Raw genomic sequence first — 18,821 nt, 5'->3', positions numbered from 1 at the left:
CTATAACCAACACATGTCCCTCATGTTCCTAACACACCACACTCAGCTCTTGGTTCATACTGCCCATCTGCCAAGATTATTCCTTCTGCCTTCTTTCTGAGGCAAGCCCATCCTTGAAAGCCCAGCTTGCTGCCTCCTTTCTGAAGCCTTTCCCAAATCAGCGCCACTGCCGCTCTCTCTGCAGCCGCAATATGTTGTGCACAGCTCTATGATAACCATTTTCACATAGTGCTAGCCTCTCTTACATTTCTCTCCCTTGATGAATTACAAATGCCTCAAGAGCAGGCACTGTAACATATTTATCTTGGTATTTTCAGCACTTAGCATGGTGTCCAATACGTAACTGCTAGATATAACTATTTACCGAATAAGGTTGATGTCCCACTCCCAATTCTTCAAGACATGTATAGTGGAAGTCACAAAAAAAGGGATCAGAATGTAGAGCCAAAGGTCTAGCAAACTTACATCATTTCTTTTAAATCTAGACAAGTTGTTCTACCACTGTGCCCTCTATCTTCCTTACCCCAATCCCACATGGACAAAGCTGTCACATGTAAAAGCCCCTGTAGTATTCCCAGCTCTAAACAAATAAAATCCATAGAGCCTGTTGTAGTAAACTGTGCCTCACGTGCATTGAGAAGTCAGGCTGTCAGAATGTGGCCAACAGAATGTGCAGCAAGGAGAGGACGCTGTACCTAATAATCATGTTACAAAGACAGGAAAGCTAAGAGATAAGAAATCCACTTAATTCTCCCTCTTGTGTTTGCTTAGCTGCTCTTAAAGCCAGGATGAGCAGCATGGAAGAGAGTTACATACACCAAGGAGAAAAGAGCAAATCATTGACATTTACCAAAGTCAAGAATCCCTGTTGGCTACACACGCCTTTATTCAGATCTTAACCTTTGCTGGGAGGCTGAGAAGAGAATTTAATTCTAAGGTAGAGTAGTTTACATTATTTCATAATGAAATATAACTACATATCAAAAGGCAGGATATTCCTTGAAAGAAAATGTACTTTTTCAGCCAGTACTGATAAAAGCGAACTTGGTTAGTTATGACAATAAAAATTACAGTAATAGTGAACATTTCATGAGGACTTATGTGTCAGAAACAATTCTAAGCATTTTTCATGAATAGCTCATTTATCACAGCTTTATCAAGTAGATGCTATCATTATCTTTGTTTTACAGATTAGGAAACTGAGGCACGGAGGGATTAAATGCTTACTCAAGGTCACACCACTAATGAGCAGCAGAGCTAGGATGTTGACTCAGATGGTCAGACTCCAAACCTTGAGTTCCTAACCACTACCCCATCAGCTTCATGGAACCGTAATTCCCAGCCCTTGATTTACCAACCGGTAGCTCTCTAACCTTGAGCCAGTTTCAGAACTGCTTTGAACTCAGTTTCTTCATCTTTAAAATGTGGACAGGATTACCCACCTTGGGAGCTACTAAGAGAACTGTGAGCGTCTAGACTAGCTTGGGGCCTGATATGTAATAGGACTTTAATAAATATTCATTTTCTTCCTCCCTTTTCTTTTTCATCTTTGAAAATGAGTTCATGTAATAAACAAATAATATGCCACAGTAAAATTCAGTCTGCATTTTATAGATTTTCAACTAAAAAAGCCAATAAAACTAATCTGGCCAGTAAAGGAAAACCTATTGCTTTTCAACCAATAATATTACCCACCACATGCTTAGCAAACAGAATCAGATATTTATGGACAAATGTATGTCTCTTTAAAAATTAGTAAGACAACTGAGAAGGGGCATTGTTTTGGGGGTTCCTGGGATGTTGAAATAAATACTTTTTCTGTCAGCTGATGAAATTTAGATAGCATTGGCAGGCTCAAGCCCAGCTTCACAGCAGAGTGGAGAGATTTAAGATCTAGGGTTTGATATTCCCTGCCACTAAGTTATGCTTTAATTCCTCCAGGTCCTCTGAATGATACTGAATTTATAAGAACACTAAATAACACCACTGGGCTAAATCCCAAAGATTGAAAAAGGCAAACTTAAATCTATAACTAGGATGATGATTTCCTTCACATCATGAAAGATGATACATAATTCTTCCCAGTGCCTCCCCACTTCTTTGAAAATGAAATTGACACGGATCGTGAGCAAATGGCCTACACAGACTCTAGACAGCCCTCCTCCAAAATGCCTCTTAAAGACACAGCCGTTCTGTGACAGAATCTTTCACTTGAGGCCACCAGTCCTTTGGCAGGGTAAAATACACCCAACAGAATATGGATGGCTGATAGTGCTCCCAGAATGACTGCTATCCCCGGATTCCCTATTGACAGCTGCCAAACGACTGTGCTTACTCTAAACTTACAGGCCTTAAAAAGACCAAAATGTTATTTCTTTTAGAACCATATTTAGCAGCTGTTTTGTTTGGTTTCAGCCCTAACTGACAAGCATATGCTTACAAAAGCAAAACAGAACAAAGAAAACAGGAACAGTAGGAGAACTCTCCACATTTATCTTGAGCCTTCAGGCTTTTCAACACCATCTTCGAAAGTACAGCATTAGGAAACTGTGCTGACTCAACAACCCCCGGATTCTAGTTTATGCTGCACTCACAGCCAGGCAAGGTCCCTCAAAGGTAATTTTTTACTTTAACTTCCCCTCTTATAAAGCAGTAGAGGTTTGCAGAGTCAAAGGTCTTGCTTTACACAGTAAGATTTATTTAATCCCTGGCTGCTACCTGGCACCCTCCCTAGCCACCTACTGTGTGTTATGCACTGTCCAAAGTAGAGGCAGTGGGGTACATGGCCCCTGCTTCATGATGCTTCCGATCTAAGGAAGGAAGCAGACATGAGCAAAATACTACACATACACAGTGATTAGATCATCATAACGACAAGCAGCATATAAGAAAAGGTGCTCCAACAGTATTGATCCAGGAGATCTGGAATATAGCCCAGAAGTGTATCTTCATTAACCTGCCAGCCCAAAGAAGGCATCTCAACTGGAATAGATAATTCAAGTAAAAAACATAAATATATAGAGATAGATAGATAGATAGATAGATAGATAGATAGATAGATAGACAGACAGACAGACAGACAGATAGAGATATATATGGATATAGCTAGGTAAAATACTGATTGTTGATTTTTCTTACTTGATCATCAGTGTAGGACAAATTAAATTATGCAAACCTATCACAGGACTGGTACAAAACATTTAGTGTTCAAGTCTGGATTCCGCTCCTTACTAGTGTTCTTTGATCCCTCATATTCCAGTTTTTTTCCATCTGTAATTTGGGAAAATGCCCTTTGGCCTGCATTTTTACAATGTCGCATCCTACATATGAATGTTCTAGGTAACTCCCCAGCTCCCCGTGTCAAGCATCGTCTTTTGGGAAGGGCTGTCCTGAGTGTAGGCTGACTCCAGGACTCCATCTGCTCCGATAGAGCTGTTCCTGGCTAGTACTGGTATCCTCTTACCAATACCAGCTCCTCAATGACCAGCTGGCTCCTGGCAGAATCAAAACATAGTCACAGCCAAGCCTCCAGGAACTGACCCTCGATACTGGTAGCTTCCAGTTTGGCTTTCATCTCTCAGGACAGGGAGACTGGAGCCTCCTCACCTCCTGTTTGGTTTGCAGTCTGCTTAATTTCACCTGCTAATGTGCAGCAGCCAGCAGTGACACTGCTTTAGATCACCTTGCCCCTGCTCAGCTGCTTCACTCAAGACCCTGCAGCCCCAGCCTGTCCTCACAAAGGCAGCTTTTAGATCTGGATTTGAAACATCACTTCTCGGATTAATGGCTACAAAACCTTAAGCTGTACAACAAGCTATAATAGACATTATCACTGTCATTGGGATAGGCCATGGCCTAAATGCTTTTCATATATTTTCATATTTCATCCTTACAGCAACTTGAGAAATAGGTGTTACTAACCCCAATTTTCAGATGATAAAACTAAGGCTTCAAGGAATTAAGTAACTTGCCCAAGATTAAAGTGAGTGGTAGAGAGAGCAGCCAAGACCAGACTGTAAAGTAAAGGTAAAAATACCTCTCGTGGAAGATGGTTCTGAGAATCCGAAACAACATACATACAAACAACATACATAAACAACATACATAAACAACATACATAAACAACATACATAAACAACATACATAAACAACATACATTTAGCACAATGCATGGCAGTGCTTAATAAATAATGGTCACTGATATATTGCTGTTGCTGGTGGTATTATGAAAAGTTTCCCAAGGTGATGACAGCATTGGTTCATAGCAGAGCCAGGATTCAAATCCAGGTATTTTGAATCCAAGTCTATTATTACTCATTTCCCTACAAACAGCCGATGCTGAAATTAACTTGGGGTTACGGGGATGCTGAAGGCCTTGTGGGTTAACAGTGGAGCCAGAGAATGGGCAGTGACCTCAGGACAGGCAAACACAATGAGCCAGGTGGCTGGGAATATACACGTTGTCTACACCACGGTTGCTTGCCCCAGAAAGGAAGAGCAGACAGGCTCCCAGATTTCCATCGGAAGCTAGTTTCTGTTTTTCCTACTTTGCCATTAGCTAGGATGAATGCTGATTACTTTAAGCTAACCAGTTAATAGACAGTGAGAGGCGGTATAGCATAATAGTGAAAACCACTGTCTCTACAGCCAAAAGCCTGAATCGAATCACAGCTTCACCATTTTCTAGCTATATGACTTTGGGCATGTTATTTAATCTTTCTATGACTGTTTCCTCAACTATAAAACAGTGATAATGGTCGTACCCACTTTGCTGGATTATTTGATACAATAATTAATATATATAAAATGTGTAAAGCAATATCTAGCATATCATAAGTGCTTAAAAAGTGTTCGCTAATAATTCTTTACTCAAGAAAGAATAACTTCTTTACTCCAAAAATGAATAACTTTTATTGGTTTTGTCCACTGCAGTATCTCCAGTACCTCGGATCGTGACGGGGACATCGGAGATACTCAATAAATATTATCCGGATGGAGCAAGTCCTCACATCACCAGTTCTACCACCGATAGCCACAATGCAGTAAGGTCTGCAACATTTGCAGCGAGGATTTCTGAGATGATCAACAAAATATCTCTACCCATTTTACAGAAGAGCAAAGAGAGGCCCAGACAGGCTCTATACATTTGTGCAATTACAGGTTTCTCCAGCAAGAGAATTTAGGTGATTTATCTGAGGTCTTATCCTAGTTACTGGCAGAGTTAAATCAAGACCTATGTCTTCTGACTTCTAGTTTTTACCTCGGTTCAATTTAACCCTTTGGTAAACCAACAGAATCACCCATTGCCTTTCAAAAAGTGGGCCTGGAAAGAAAGGAAACAGGGACAGTAGATAGGATAGGCAGGCCCTGCTGTTCTTTTGCATAATCTAGGTAGGTGGGTTAAGAAATCGATTTCATTCATTTCCAGAACTGATGTAAGAAGATTTAGTGCACATGGCCAGTTTGACAGTACATTTAGTAGGCCACGTGCATATATATCAGCATAAAAGATACATAATATTTTCAAAATATATTTTTCTTGGTTCACAGACTTAGCATATTCATACTCACAACTAGCTCAGTTCAAAATTATTTCCTTACAGATGAAAACAAAGAATTCTACATAAATTGATTACTGTCTACTAGCTTACATTGCATAAATAAGTATATACAACTAAGAATATAAAACTAAAAAGAGAACAATCCAAGGACTTCTTGTAACAGTGACTTGAATATTTTTTCTGATTTTGGTGCATAGCACAGCTATTTTAATCCTTTGTCAGCTGCTGGGATTCACTGGCCAGCCCTTCTCATGCTTCTTGACCTGAAATTCCCGAGTCACGACTACAAACCTGCTTGTGCACACAAGGAATGCACAAGCCCCAACTGTGTGTTCAGAGACTGTTTTCTAACACATTCAGAGTCAGAGAAAGGCACAACAACTCCATAAGGCAGGTTAAGAAAATTCTTCAGGGTACTAAGCCACAAGACAGATATTGGACAAGGATAGCTATCTCCACCACCTCCTGTAATTTTTCTTATCTCTCCTAAAGTCATTTTAAAAAGCATACATGCAAGCCAGGCACAGTGGCTCACGACTGTAATCCCAGAACTTTGGGAGGCTGAGGCAGGTGGATCACAAGGTCAGGAGTTCAAGACCAGCCTGACCAACATGGTGAAACCCCATTTCTACTAAAAATACAAAAATTAGCTGGGTGTGGTGATGCATGCCTATAATCCCAGCTACTCAGGAGGCTGAGGCAGGAGAATCACTTGAACCAGGGAGGCGGAGGTTTCAGTGAGCTGAGATCATGCCTCTGCACTCCAGCCTGGGCGACAAAAGCGAAACTTGGTCAAACACACACACACACACACACACACACACACACACACACACACACGCAAGCTGCTCTAAAGGTCAATATGCATATGACCACCCCAACCCCCGCCCTCTGCTCAACCTGGTCCATTCCCTCCCATCATCAGGTTGTTGCAGAGATTACACAGCTGTTTGGGAAAATGTATCATACAGTTTACAAAGATTTGCAAACATGGGATCCTTCCAGACCTGTCAGGACAGGGTAACTTTCCAGTATTTCCAGCAACACGAGGTGGAAATGATGGGAACCAGACTAGCAAATATTTTGACCTTTTGCCTTTTTGAAGATACTTAGATGAAGAAAAAGATAGCAACTGCAGGAGATGGATTTAAAGACAAGAGCTGGTTACCTAAATAATTAAGAAAGAAAGATTAGGAAACAATTCAAGGTTCTGTTTTGGAAGAAGAGACTTAACAGGACCATTCCCCCAAAGATACTCATTTGCCACCTGCTTACAACAGACCAGTGACACGTTATTTGCTTGAAAGCATTTTCAACAGTTCTTTGTATACCTATAAGCAACCATGAAGTTGACCACAGGCAGAGGTGAAACTGGTAAAAGGGACCTAACCCTACTCTAAGTCTAATAGAAGTATGAGGCCCCCTTTACCAGCTGCCTACTTGTCCCCACTCCTCTTCACAATACAGGGAGCTACCTTCTTTGCCTCTTTGCAGAGGAAACCTCTGATGAAGGCAAGAACTGTGCACACTGAAAGGGGCAGGGTTAATGCCTTTTGGCCAAGGGCCCAGGACTTTTCTATGAGTAGGGAAATACTGGCTGGTTGATTAGATCATCTGTTACCCTCCCATTTCCAGAGAAGGGTGAGATGGCCCAGAGCCATATAGGAATAGCCAGGAGCCCAAGAATAGCTACCTGGAGCAGGGGCCTGTCATCTGGCAGAGGTATAAACCAATCTTAGTCCATCACTTGGTGTCACCAGTAATAGTACAGATGGCTGGTCAACACCAACTCTTTTAAATCTCATACAGATGTTAATAACAGGGCTTCATTTGCATCTATTTTTTTTTTCAAGGCTTTTATCTCTATGGCTGGGCCACCACGAAGGACATACAAGTTTGTTTGCTTGCTTATTAGTTTTGCAAGGCAGATAATATTTTGGAATGGGGCCTTTATACCATCTGTTCAAGGATCTAAAAGCTTTTTGGCAGACTCAAGAAGCTAAAGCCAATCCTTTTGTCCCTCCAGATTTCCATGGGTGTTGGGTGTTGAATTTCCACTGTCAAATAAGTTTGGGAACACTAGGTTAAAAAGATGAGCAGGTTAGGGGTTTCTTTACTGCAAGGCCTCTCAAAGCTTTTAATGTGTTAATGTACCCTGTGAATCTCCAAGACTGGGCAAAACTTTTCACATTTTCCTAACTTGTCTGGCCACAGAACACGCTTTAAAGAAACTTTGTGTCTCCTGTAAGTGCTGACATTCTGCAGAGCATAGAATGGAAAATGACAGTGTATAGAACAATCTTTTCTCTGTCATTCCTACTTAACTAAAGCTTGCATCTTAAGTTACTGTAACAGAGATGGATCAACGCCACCCAATATTCATTCTCCCCTTGCTCCTTAACAAAAATTCCAATTTTATTTGGGAGGCAATGCACCCAGCTCAAAATCTACATGCCCTTGTCCCACTGAAGCTAGGAATGAATACATGACTAAATTCTGGTCAATGGTATGTAAGCAGAATTACTGTGTGGGGCATTCAGAAGGGCTGCCCAAATGGAGCTGACTTAGCTAGCTGGGAGAAGGCTGCTTCTGCCTTCCTCCCTCCTCCTTCGTGCTGCCTGGAATGTAGATGTAATGGCTAGAACACTACAGTCATTTTTGATCCTGAGGTGAATTTAAGAATGGAAGCCTTATGCTAAGATTGTTATAGCAGAACAATAAAATGATCCTATGGTTTTGATGACCATGGAACTACCATGCTACCACTAAGCTGCCTATGTCTGAACTTCTTTATCTTGAAAGAGAAACAAACTTCTATCTTCCTTAACCCACTAATATTTGGAGTTTTCTGTTTGATGAAGCTGAAATCTAACTGATTAACCTTGAAGTTTACTGTTCAGATATTTTTATTCATTTATGTTTAACTAACATTCCTTCTTTAAAGTACTCTTCTCCATCAGCCTTTCGATCTTTGGTAGAGGTGACAGTCACTATGGTTGTTGGAAATTTTTTTTTTTTTGGAGACAATCTCGCTCTGTCGGCCAGGCTGGAGTGCAGTGGCACGATCTTGGCTCACTGTAACTTCTGTCTCCTAGGCTTGAGCAATTTTCCTGCGTCAGCCTCCAGAGTAGCTAGGATTACAGGCGTATGCCACCATGCCCAGCTAATTTTTGTACTGTTAGTAAAGACAGGATTTCGCCATGTTGGCCAGGCTGGTCTCGAACTCCTGACCTCAGGTGATCCACCCACCTCGGCCTCCCAAAGTGCTGGGATTACAGGTATGAGCCACCTCGCCCAGCCTGAATAAATGTTCTATTTCTCCTCCTGCTGGCATGTTATAGGATGGCACTTCCCTCTCCCTCTTGAAGCTGGATGGGGCCATATGATTTACTTTGGCTAATGAAGTGTGCATGGAAGTGATGTTCCACTTCCAGATGGAATATGTGACTGACAGTTCAAATCATTGTGATGACTGTGGAAGCATATGTGGACCTGATGCCTACGTTAGTCTGGTACTTGGGTAACTGATGAATAGAGTCCTCTACTGACCCACTCTGGGCATGTGGCATGGTCAAGAAATAAACTTTCGTTATATAAAGCCTCTAAGAGAGTTTGTTACTATATCCTATCCTACCCTATTCTGACTGAAAGAATAGAAAAGACCAAAAACTGATGATAATAATCATGTTGTATAATGCTTTGTAACTTTTGAAACAATATTTGAGAAGAACTGCTTCACACTGAATATCTCCCCATGCCCCAGACATTATGCAGGGTATTTTGCAAAGTTATTTTATTTCATCTCTGCATCAATCCTGTGAAGTAGATATCTCACGAGAGGAAAAAAAGCAAGGCTACAAGAGCCTCCAATGCCAAAATATACATTCTCCTCACTGTCTCCCACATGCAATATCTGAAGGCCCCAGAAACAGTAAAATCCCTTCCAAAGCTGGCTGATGAAAGACCATCAGCCAGAATGATGGGAAAGACCAGAATTTTTCAAGGTGCCTACTTTTTCACAAGGCTGACTACACCTACATGGCCTAAACCAGCGCATGCTGGAGCTTGTAGTCTCTGCACCCCACTGAGGGCAACAGAATTGCAAGTCCTCGACTGCTCTTTTTTGAATGCCTTTGAACTCAAAACCTGCTTTTTGAGCCACTGTCAAGGTAACCTAGCAGCTGAGACTAACTAATTGGGCAACGTTCTCTGACTGCTGGCATGAGCAGTTATAATCTCAGCATCACTGTGACAACCTGACTGGAATGCTGGTTATTCACACAAAGAAAAACCGGTCTCCATTCAGACCAGAACTGCGTTTTGTCTTTGTTCCAGTTTTCCCATTACAAGTTGCTACTGAAGGAACAATGCTTTCCTTTTTAAAGAAGAACATGTATTACTAGTCTGTGCAAAAGCAGCATTTTCTTAGCCCAAAAAAAATTTGGAAAGGGGGGGAAAAAGTAATATATCCTATATTGTCACAGGCAAAGAGACTATTAAAGCTCTATATAAACAACAGTAAAGGTCATGTTGGAGTAATTCTGTGGCCTTTTAGCCAGGTCACAGAATTCTGTGGAGATGTCAATGGTGCAACATGGGCAACAGATGACTAATAACTAGATTACATTCAATCAATCAATGCACATTTCCTGAGCACCTACAATGTGCTATCATAGACACACTCCTCTAAATCTCTCAGTGATTTCCCGGTCTACTCTGCTCTCCCATCCAATCTCAGCCTCCCTTTAATGCTACAGCACACCTTTCCTCAGGCATCAGCTACAGTCACCAGCTCACCATTCCCAGAAGATGTTCTGTAAACTGCATTCTATGTCCTTGTTTCCTTTTTGTTCTTGCTATCCAAAAAGTCCTTTGGTCCCATCTTTGTCAATCAAAGTCTTACCAGTCTTTTGAGGTCTGGCTCAAATCACACTTCCTACCTAAGTTCCTCCCATTACACTCCATTAGAGTAAATTCCACATTAAAGTATATCCCAAAGATCGCTTTGAACGTATCTGTCTTACTGCACTTGGAAGGCAACTCGCCAGGGAGCAAGATCGGCGTCTGAAGAAGGCTTTACCACTTCCAGTTGTGTTATTACCTAATCTCTTAGAGCCAAAGTCTCTTCACCTATAAACAGCATGCTACTCAGACTGCACCCATGACCATCCAACTCACCTGGGAACCTTGTTGCAAATGCAGAAACCTGGGCCCTGCCCAGACCTACTGCATCAGGATTAACATTTTAATAAGATTCCCAATTTATCCCAATGCATATTAATGGTACCAAAGTATTGATAAAATCTACCCAGCAGAAGTATGATGAGAATGAGGGGAAACTTATGGAAAACATTCAACAGGGAGTCTAATACATAAAGACTCTCACTAAATGAGGAAACTACTACTCTTTATATCCAACAAATGTATGGTTAAGTTGAACTGTTTGGTGTTTTAAAGGATTCAGATATTTATGGCATGAGCTGGCCCTCAAGTGACGTGTCAAATTAGTAAAAACAGATCAAAATACATGAAATATAAATGAAGAGAAGCAAAAGAACTGTGTTTTAGAAGAGCACATGACTGAAAATGACTTCATCGTTTACAATTTTTCTGACATTGAACAAGGCCACTAAGATTTTTTAGCCTTTGATTTCTTTTCCTATCAAGTAGAAATAAGAATAAAGGCAGCCTGCTTGCCTCTCAGAGTTGAACTAAAGTTATTCTAAAGTTAAAATGAGCTAAAGAGAATGAAGGAATTTTGCCAAATACAAAGAAATGATTAAGTCAGTGTTTATCAAGTAACACTAAAATACAATATATCCATCACAAACTGAGCTCACACTCAAAGGTGGTCACCCATGGAGGGCACATGGAGGTCAAAATGGTACCTTAAGGCCACTGGTTTGAGGATGGAGTTTTAGTGGAAAGAATGAAGAGTGAGCCAAATGGGACAAGTGGCTCTGCCTTCTCAGTGGACTGAGGTACTACCACTTTGAAAGTGGTAGAAAGATACTGAGGTATCTACCACTTTGAAAATACTGGGATAGGAGTGGGAGGGGACACCAGCTGGGCCCTAGAAGAAAAGGAATTCACACCTGGGGCCCTCTCAGCTCTAGGGTTAAGAGAGAACCCAGAAGGGAGTCTCACGACCGTCAGGGCAGAGGCCTGTGACTAGAAGGAGGTGTGTGGCAGCCACGCTGATGAGGAACACAGAGGGAACATTTGCTGGAGGAACCTCCATCATCTATTTCTCAAGAACCCTGCTCAAGAAAGGAGAAAAGATGGAGTTTGGGATCTCTGCTCTAACGAGCCGGACAGGCAGAACACAATGTAAATGCAAAGAGAGTTCACACAGGCAGGAAATCAATACAAACTAACACAGTCAGGCAGTACTGAATGGAAAAGGTGGGCACCAAGCTAGACTTTAAAATACCTGCAGGATTTGGGTACGCGGACGGGGATATCAGTAGAGGGGATAAACTTGCTTTGTTAATAGTATTATTTTAAAAGAGCACATGTTAATTGCATGTATCATTTCTGTCAGAAATGATGGAACAATCCGATCGCTTATAGGACAGCATATGCATTCAGGAAACTTTAAATTATTTCTAGAAGTCATGATTCCATAAGCATTTCATAAGGCAAATGGATTTTAAGTATTAAACACACATGGCTATGACAAAATGGCAGATATGCATGGGATAAAGAATATAAGCCATTTTTTTTTTTTGAACAAAATGTTGTTTGAGGTCTCACTTCTCACAGGCAAATGAACAAATACATAAATTACTCTGATGTAATAACTTGCTTACATCCATATTCCCCACTTAGCTATGCTCCTGATCCTTCCAAAGCTGAGGCTGGGCTTCCTTCACGTTAGTATCTTTAGCTACGTGCACTGGACCCAGGCTACAGCAGGCCCTTCATAAATGTTAGTTAAGTAAATAATGTTACCAAAATCAACAACAAGAGAATATTTATAAGTTGTTGTTTACTTTTTCTTGGTGAAATAAATAAATAACGACGAGAGAGTTGAATACATGTATCTTCACATCATTAAGATACAAATATACATTCCTCTGAGAGTACCAGCTGGGTCCCAGAGAATCTGCGAAGCTGCATTCAACCATGGCATATCTTTTTGGAAAGCCTATTTTCCATAAAAACTTTGGTGTTGGTGGTGTTTTTTAATATGTCAAATTGAACATGAATAAGTTTGTATCAAGTCTAAAAATAAAACACAGAGACGCTAACAAATTTCAGGTGTGCAGTGGAGGTTTCTCAGTCAGTCCACTAGAATCTCTAGGGTTTCCAGTTTCCTCTTCTTCACCCACGAGGATGTTTTGCTAAAGATGTTCAGAAGTGTATTGTTCACCTCTACCATTTATAGCCCTAATTTTCAAACACAATAAATGCTTCTTATTTCACCTCTACTCATTCAGAATTTGCAATTACTGAAATTAGAGCTGAACAGCAGTTTAATTGTCTACTGTCCATATAAAATAGATTTCAAGAAAACTAATAATATAAAAAAGGAAATCTTATTTTTAAAAATCTTCAGTCAAGCATCATTCACATCCAATCACTTGCTAATTACAATTAGACATCTCTATCAAAGCCAGTGTTCTCTACTACAGCTGGTGTTCTAGGACTTCTGTTGAAAACCTTTGCCATTCCAGGGTTTCTCAGTTATTGTCTAAACCTAAAAGGGAATAAGATCCTTCACAAATTATTATTTTCTTACTTTTCATCAATATAAAATGTCCCTGCTCTTCCCAGTTCTCTGGACTAGTGAGGTTTTTCTATGAGGCAAATAATAGAGCAATTCTATTTCTTAGAGAGATGGTCACACTGGTGCTAATTAAATAAGCTGAGCATGTTTGCTTTGTGCACTTCTCAGTACATATTTTACAATCTAAAAGTTTGAAAAAAAAAATTTAATCATTAAGTGGGCAGCTTCAATTTAGAAGAATGAGGAAACAGATATAAGCAGCCCAACAACTAAAATATCAGTTCCCTGTCCTAGGAGTGGTTCAAAGCTCAGAAATGAAGGCTTACTTGAGAGCCAGATGTGCAAACCTACAGCCACATCTCCAAAACCTGACATCAGCTCTCACACCTTCCACATTTTGTTTCAAATCTTTCTAGGGATAGTTCTTCCAAAATCCCTCTCATATGCCCTTCTCAGTCACTATACGCAAATGCTTTTATGAGATAAGAAACTTAAGGAGTATATGTCTGGGGGTATTTTTAGGAAGAGATGGATTTGGTGCAGCTGATTATTAAGTCAAATAATGAATTAAGAATAATGACAACAATTGAAGTGAAAAATCTGCATCATTACAGTAATCTTTCTCTCTTGAACACAACTATTTGGCTTAAATCAAAGCCACCTGTAGGACTATGAATTTCAAACCACTAGAGTGAGGCATATGACGTTTCTAATTAGCACTGGAAAGAAAACATTCGTTCTCCCCTTTGCATATCTTACAGGTGAGGATAGAGTGATTCTACGTTCTTGGGAGAAATCTGCAGTTAAAATGGCCTAGTGGTTCAGAACTTGGACTCCAACAGAACTAAAATAATGACTGTACAATCACAAAAATATAGGCGAGCAAGGAGTGTGGGGGGTAGGTAGGTGGGGGGGAGCAGATCTTTCCAAAGAAAGATTGCTGCCAGTGAACTAATTGACTATTTAATGTGTTTATTTTACTTGACCATCTCCAGGACTGATACAAAATAATTAAACAGCCTGTATGTATTTTGGTGTTTTCCATATACCCTAAAGTACTCAGTACAAAGACTGGCCTGGGGCAGATCTGGCATGACTGCCCTCAACTTCCAGTTCTAGTGCCATCTTATCTCTCTCTGCCTAATCAATTTCCTCCGGGCAGAGATGTTCAACAACCACCACAGAAAGACCTGGCTTAGAACCTCATTTTTATAACACATAACAACTTCCCATTGACACACATTATTGAATAAAGATACTCTTCTGAAAAGGTTAGGGGTTTCTAAGAAGTAATACAAAGAACACTTGAAAATGTAGTAACTTACCTATTTTTAAAATTAGGAATGAAAAGATACAAAGAGCACTCGCCATTGTAGAAATCACCTCAGTTTAAAATTCAGGTCCTGCCACATGTTAGCTATGTGACTGAGCAATCTATGTTACTTTGTTGAGTTTCCCAATGTCTTGGGAATGACAATGTCTCCCACAAAGGGTGACTTCTTCCCTACTGCTTCAGCACACACATAGGCATCCTTGCACACACACTACCTCCGTGTTCTACTTAAACTGCTTTCAGTTAGTCTGTTCACAAGCAACTTCCTTAAAAAGTTATTTCCACCTTGAAATCAGAGTAAGCATCGTGTACACAAAGCCCTTCCTAAAACCCATTTCCTCCCCCAAAGCACAGCTTAGTTGCTTCTCCTTTGTGTTCTCACAGTATTTGACTATAGCACTTGCCATGTATTGTAACTATGTGTTTAAGTGCCTAACTCCACCTCTAGACTGCAAGCTTCCTGAAGTATATACAGTTTTTGAATTTTATTGGTATCTCTAGTTTTTAAACAGTATCAAAACTGACAGTAAGTTCTCAGTGTTACACAAAGGAGTTAATTAATAGCAGTGTTCATTTCTTGTACACTTACTATGTGCTAAGCACTTACATGCATTTTCTGTAATCCTGACATGAACTCTTTTAGGTGGACATTAGTATTTTAATTTTATAGAAGAGAAAACTGAGGCTCCAAAGCAGCAAATAAGTGATTAAAGTCAGGATTTGCCCAATCTCCAATCTGTTCACAAGGGATCTAGCACAACCACTTGTACTTATTAGGTCCTCAAAAATGCCATCTTTTTTCCTACTGCCCAGAAAATAATGGGGGTTTGACTTCTGCAATGGGAGTACCAGAAACTGTGTCCATTGGTGCTGGCTAACACTATTCCTTAGAAAATTTTGATATGAAAAGCTCATTTCACCAAATTCTGTGTCAGCAACCATAAACAGATTTTTCAATTGCACATTAATAATTCCCAAAAATATTTTCTGAGTGCCTGCTCTATGCCAGTTCTGTACTGTACACTAAGGATCTATGAATAAAAAGTCAAGACCCCAGTCTCAAGAAGCAGACACCCGAGGTACCAACATTTGTAGAGCACTTGCTATGGAAACTTCAGAGCGCCTGGGAGGACATAATCTTAATGGACAGATGTTACATGCCCATTAAGCCCATCATTAGGGGATCCATGAATCATTTAACGGAACATAGAGTAGCCTGTTCTGTGCCATGTATGTGGCCACAGAAGATTCTTTTAGGAAGATAATGTCCTCCATTTGCCAATGTTTGTGTTAAAATTGAAGTGCAGCCAGCCCACAGGGGTACTCCTACCAGCATGTAATTAGGGGATTCATCAGGGTTTCCAATGAAATGGCAATATGGCAGCCACATAGTGAAGCAGAGAGCATCAAGACATAAAAGCCATTCATTATTGACACTTTACAACAAATTCCCTGACAACCTTTCCCTGGAGAAGTCCCTTGTTTCTGCCAACCCATTACATCTATTTTGAGGCTGGCAATCTGATGTGCCTCTGCACGCAACCCCAAGAGGCACCCTTCATATACAATACAACATGATACAAATACATCTTCATTGGTTCCTCTGGAGCTATGTGACAAGGTGGTCCTGACTACCAAAGTAATTAAGGTTCTCACGCACCTTCAGTTGCCAAGCCATTATCAGCACATTTGATTTTCAGGGAACATGTGAGACCTCTGAGCCTTTGTGGCACGAACTGACCAAAGGGGAGCAAAGCCTAGTGAATGAGGTGCCTCTTTCTGCCCAAAAGTGCAAGTGCATGATCACTCATATGGAAGAGATCCCGAGTAATTACTCTCGGCACTTTCGTTTAGCTATTAAAATGCCACCCAACTGTCAGACCTTCACTCAGTGTTAATTACTGCCACACCGTGTTTGAATGCAGCACAAGTAAGACTAAAAGTAGAAAATAAATAATAACGATGCAAGATTACAGCCTCTTTTTGTACCTCTGGTTGCAGTAACCACCTTCGATCTCTTTTTAAGGCCTTTCGTTCTCACCATCATTCCCTCATGGACTGAGCAATTGTTTACAAATTGCAAATGCCTATGAAGAGCTCCTATTTCACAAGGTCTCCCACACAGTCACTCAATTAATGGAACTAAATGCCTTGGTTAGGTTCACAGAAGCTGCTGAATAACTGCCATGGTGCACTTGGCGTTTGCCTTCAGAGGAAGAACATGATGCTGGGTGATGTTGGTGATCTCACCTCTTGGTACATTAGCTTTCAGCTGAAAGTTCAAGGCCGTCGAGCTGCTTCCCTGACTGGCAGAGAGGGTGCATATTAACCTCACACCTATCCTTCATGATATAACTGTGCTGGCTTATTCTGCTCTTGGACTAGAGCTGTATTTTATCCAGCAGTTCTTAACCTGTGCCCACTGATGTTGTGAACCTCCTAAAACTAGATACTATGCTTTATGCATCTGTGATTCATAGGAAAGGGAGCCCAAACACTGATCATCGGAAAGGACTCTAATATCTAAAATCTTAGTTGACCCTTCAACGGTCCTTCAACACAAGCTGGGCAAGTGTATATTCACCTCCGTTTCATAACAGAATAAACAGATGCTGAGCTGTGACTTGCCTCAGTGACCTGAGAATAAGTTGAGGCACGTTTCCAGTACTAATTAACATCTTCCCAGAGGATACATCTACCATTTGTAAGACTTATCTCACATAAATCACCTTGGCTGGGATGATTTGTCTTTCATCTAGACTGTAAGCCAAAAAGACAAAAACTATTTTTGTCTGTCTTATCATCTCCGTGTGTGTGTGTATTAGAGGAACAGTGTTTGTATTGAAGGGGATCAGTGTTTGTCAGTCTAAAACATGCCATGTTGGCATAAGAATTATTTTGAGCTAAAGGCAACCGAGAAACATCAGATGCATATAAAGCTGTCTACTCCCCTTGTATCTGCCTAAAGTCAGGGCATAAATTTTCCTTAGTGAAGATGTCCTCCCTTCCCTCTCTCATACCACAAAGAGGAGGCAACTCTTATCGCAGAAGATGGCACTGACTTCAATCTGCATAAACAAACCTAACTGTAATAAATCTTATCTTCCATTAGTTTTCCCCATATACTTATCTTCCCGTAAACAAGTACCCCTAGAAGTCCAAAATCCATTTCTTTTCTCTTGTCACATTTCCAGAATTTATTGTTCTTTGTTAAGATGGTATATATAAGCCCCCAATTCTAACCACCTCCTTAAGTTATATTTCTTTGTGAACTCCCATGCATATATACGTATGTAATTGAATCTGTTCTTTTCTCTTGTTAATCTGTCTTTTTTCAGTTAACTTGTAGGTCCCCAGTACTGAACCTAAGATAGTGAATGAAAAAGTCTTATCCTTTCCTATAGTATGTAACAATAACTGTGATCAGTGAACAGATGCAAACCAACCTTCAGTTTCCAAAAATATTTATTTCTGTTTTCTGTCACAAGACACTTGTAGGACAATTTTTTTTCTGATGACCATAAGATGTAGAGGACAATGCTTAGAAAACCCTAGACACTAAGAAAAACCTGCTAATGTCTGAAAGAAAAGAACTTCATAATCCAGAAGTTCCCAATACTCTATAATTGCTGAAGAATAACTAGAATTTTAACAAAGAGCTCAAAATCTCAAGTCCTCACAAAATCAGCTAATTCATTAAAAAGAAATTACATTATATGCCCCATTACATTGCATAGGACACTGGAGATGGACATAGGCACTCAAGAAATACTGGGAAATAGGAACAGTGATGACAAATGACATTAAGATAAAACAATAAGGATCCAGAGAATGACATTTGATACTTGAAAACTGTATACTGAAAAGGGTGATTCCAGAAATTTATTCTGATCACAATGTCTAAACTGGTGGCTATGAGAAAGGGGAGGAGAGGGCTGGAGTCAGCAAGACCAGATAAAGGCAGAATGTCATAATTAATGTGTGGCACTTTCAGCATATGAAAACAGCACTTCCCTAATCTTCCCAAAGATCATCAGCCTTGATCGTAATTTATTATTAAGAAAATACAGGCCGGGTGTGGTGGCTCGGCCTGAAGTCCCAGCACTTCAGGAGGCCAAAGTGGGTGGATCACTTAAGGTCAGTAGTTCGTGACCAGCCTGGCTAACATGGCGAAACCCCAACTCTACTAAAAATA

The 18,821-nt window shown here is 40.4% G+C and overlaps 1 protein-coding gene across 9 annotated transcripts in view; it reads right to left on the bottom strand.

The window, feature by feature from the left end:
• TNIK (TRAF2 and NCK interacting kinase) overlaps nt 1-18,821 on the bottom strand; it is a 396,690-nt gene that overhangs the window by 312,098 nt on the left and 65,771 nt on the right. The window lies entirely within an intron of this gene.

Source organism: Papio anubis, chromosome 2 (genome assembly GCF_008728515.1).
Source record: "Papio anubis isolate 15944 chromosome 2, Panubis1.0, whole genome shotgun sequence".
NCBI lineage: Eukaryota > Metazoa > Chordata > Mammalia > Primates > Cercopithecidae > Papio > Papio anubis.
The sequence above is the reverse complement of the archived record's forward strand: the minus strand, read 5'-3'. Positions and strand labels throughout refer to the sequence as shown.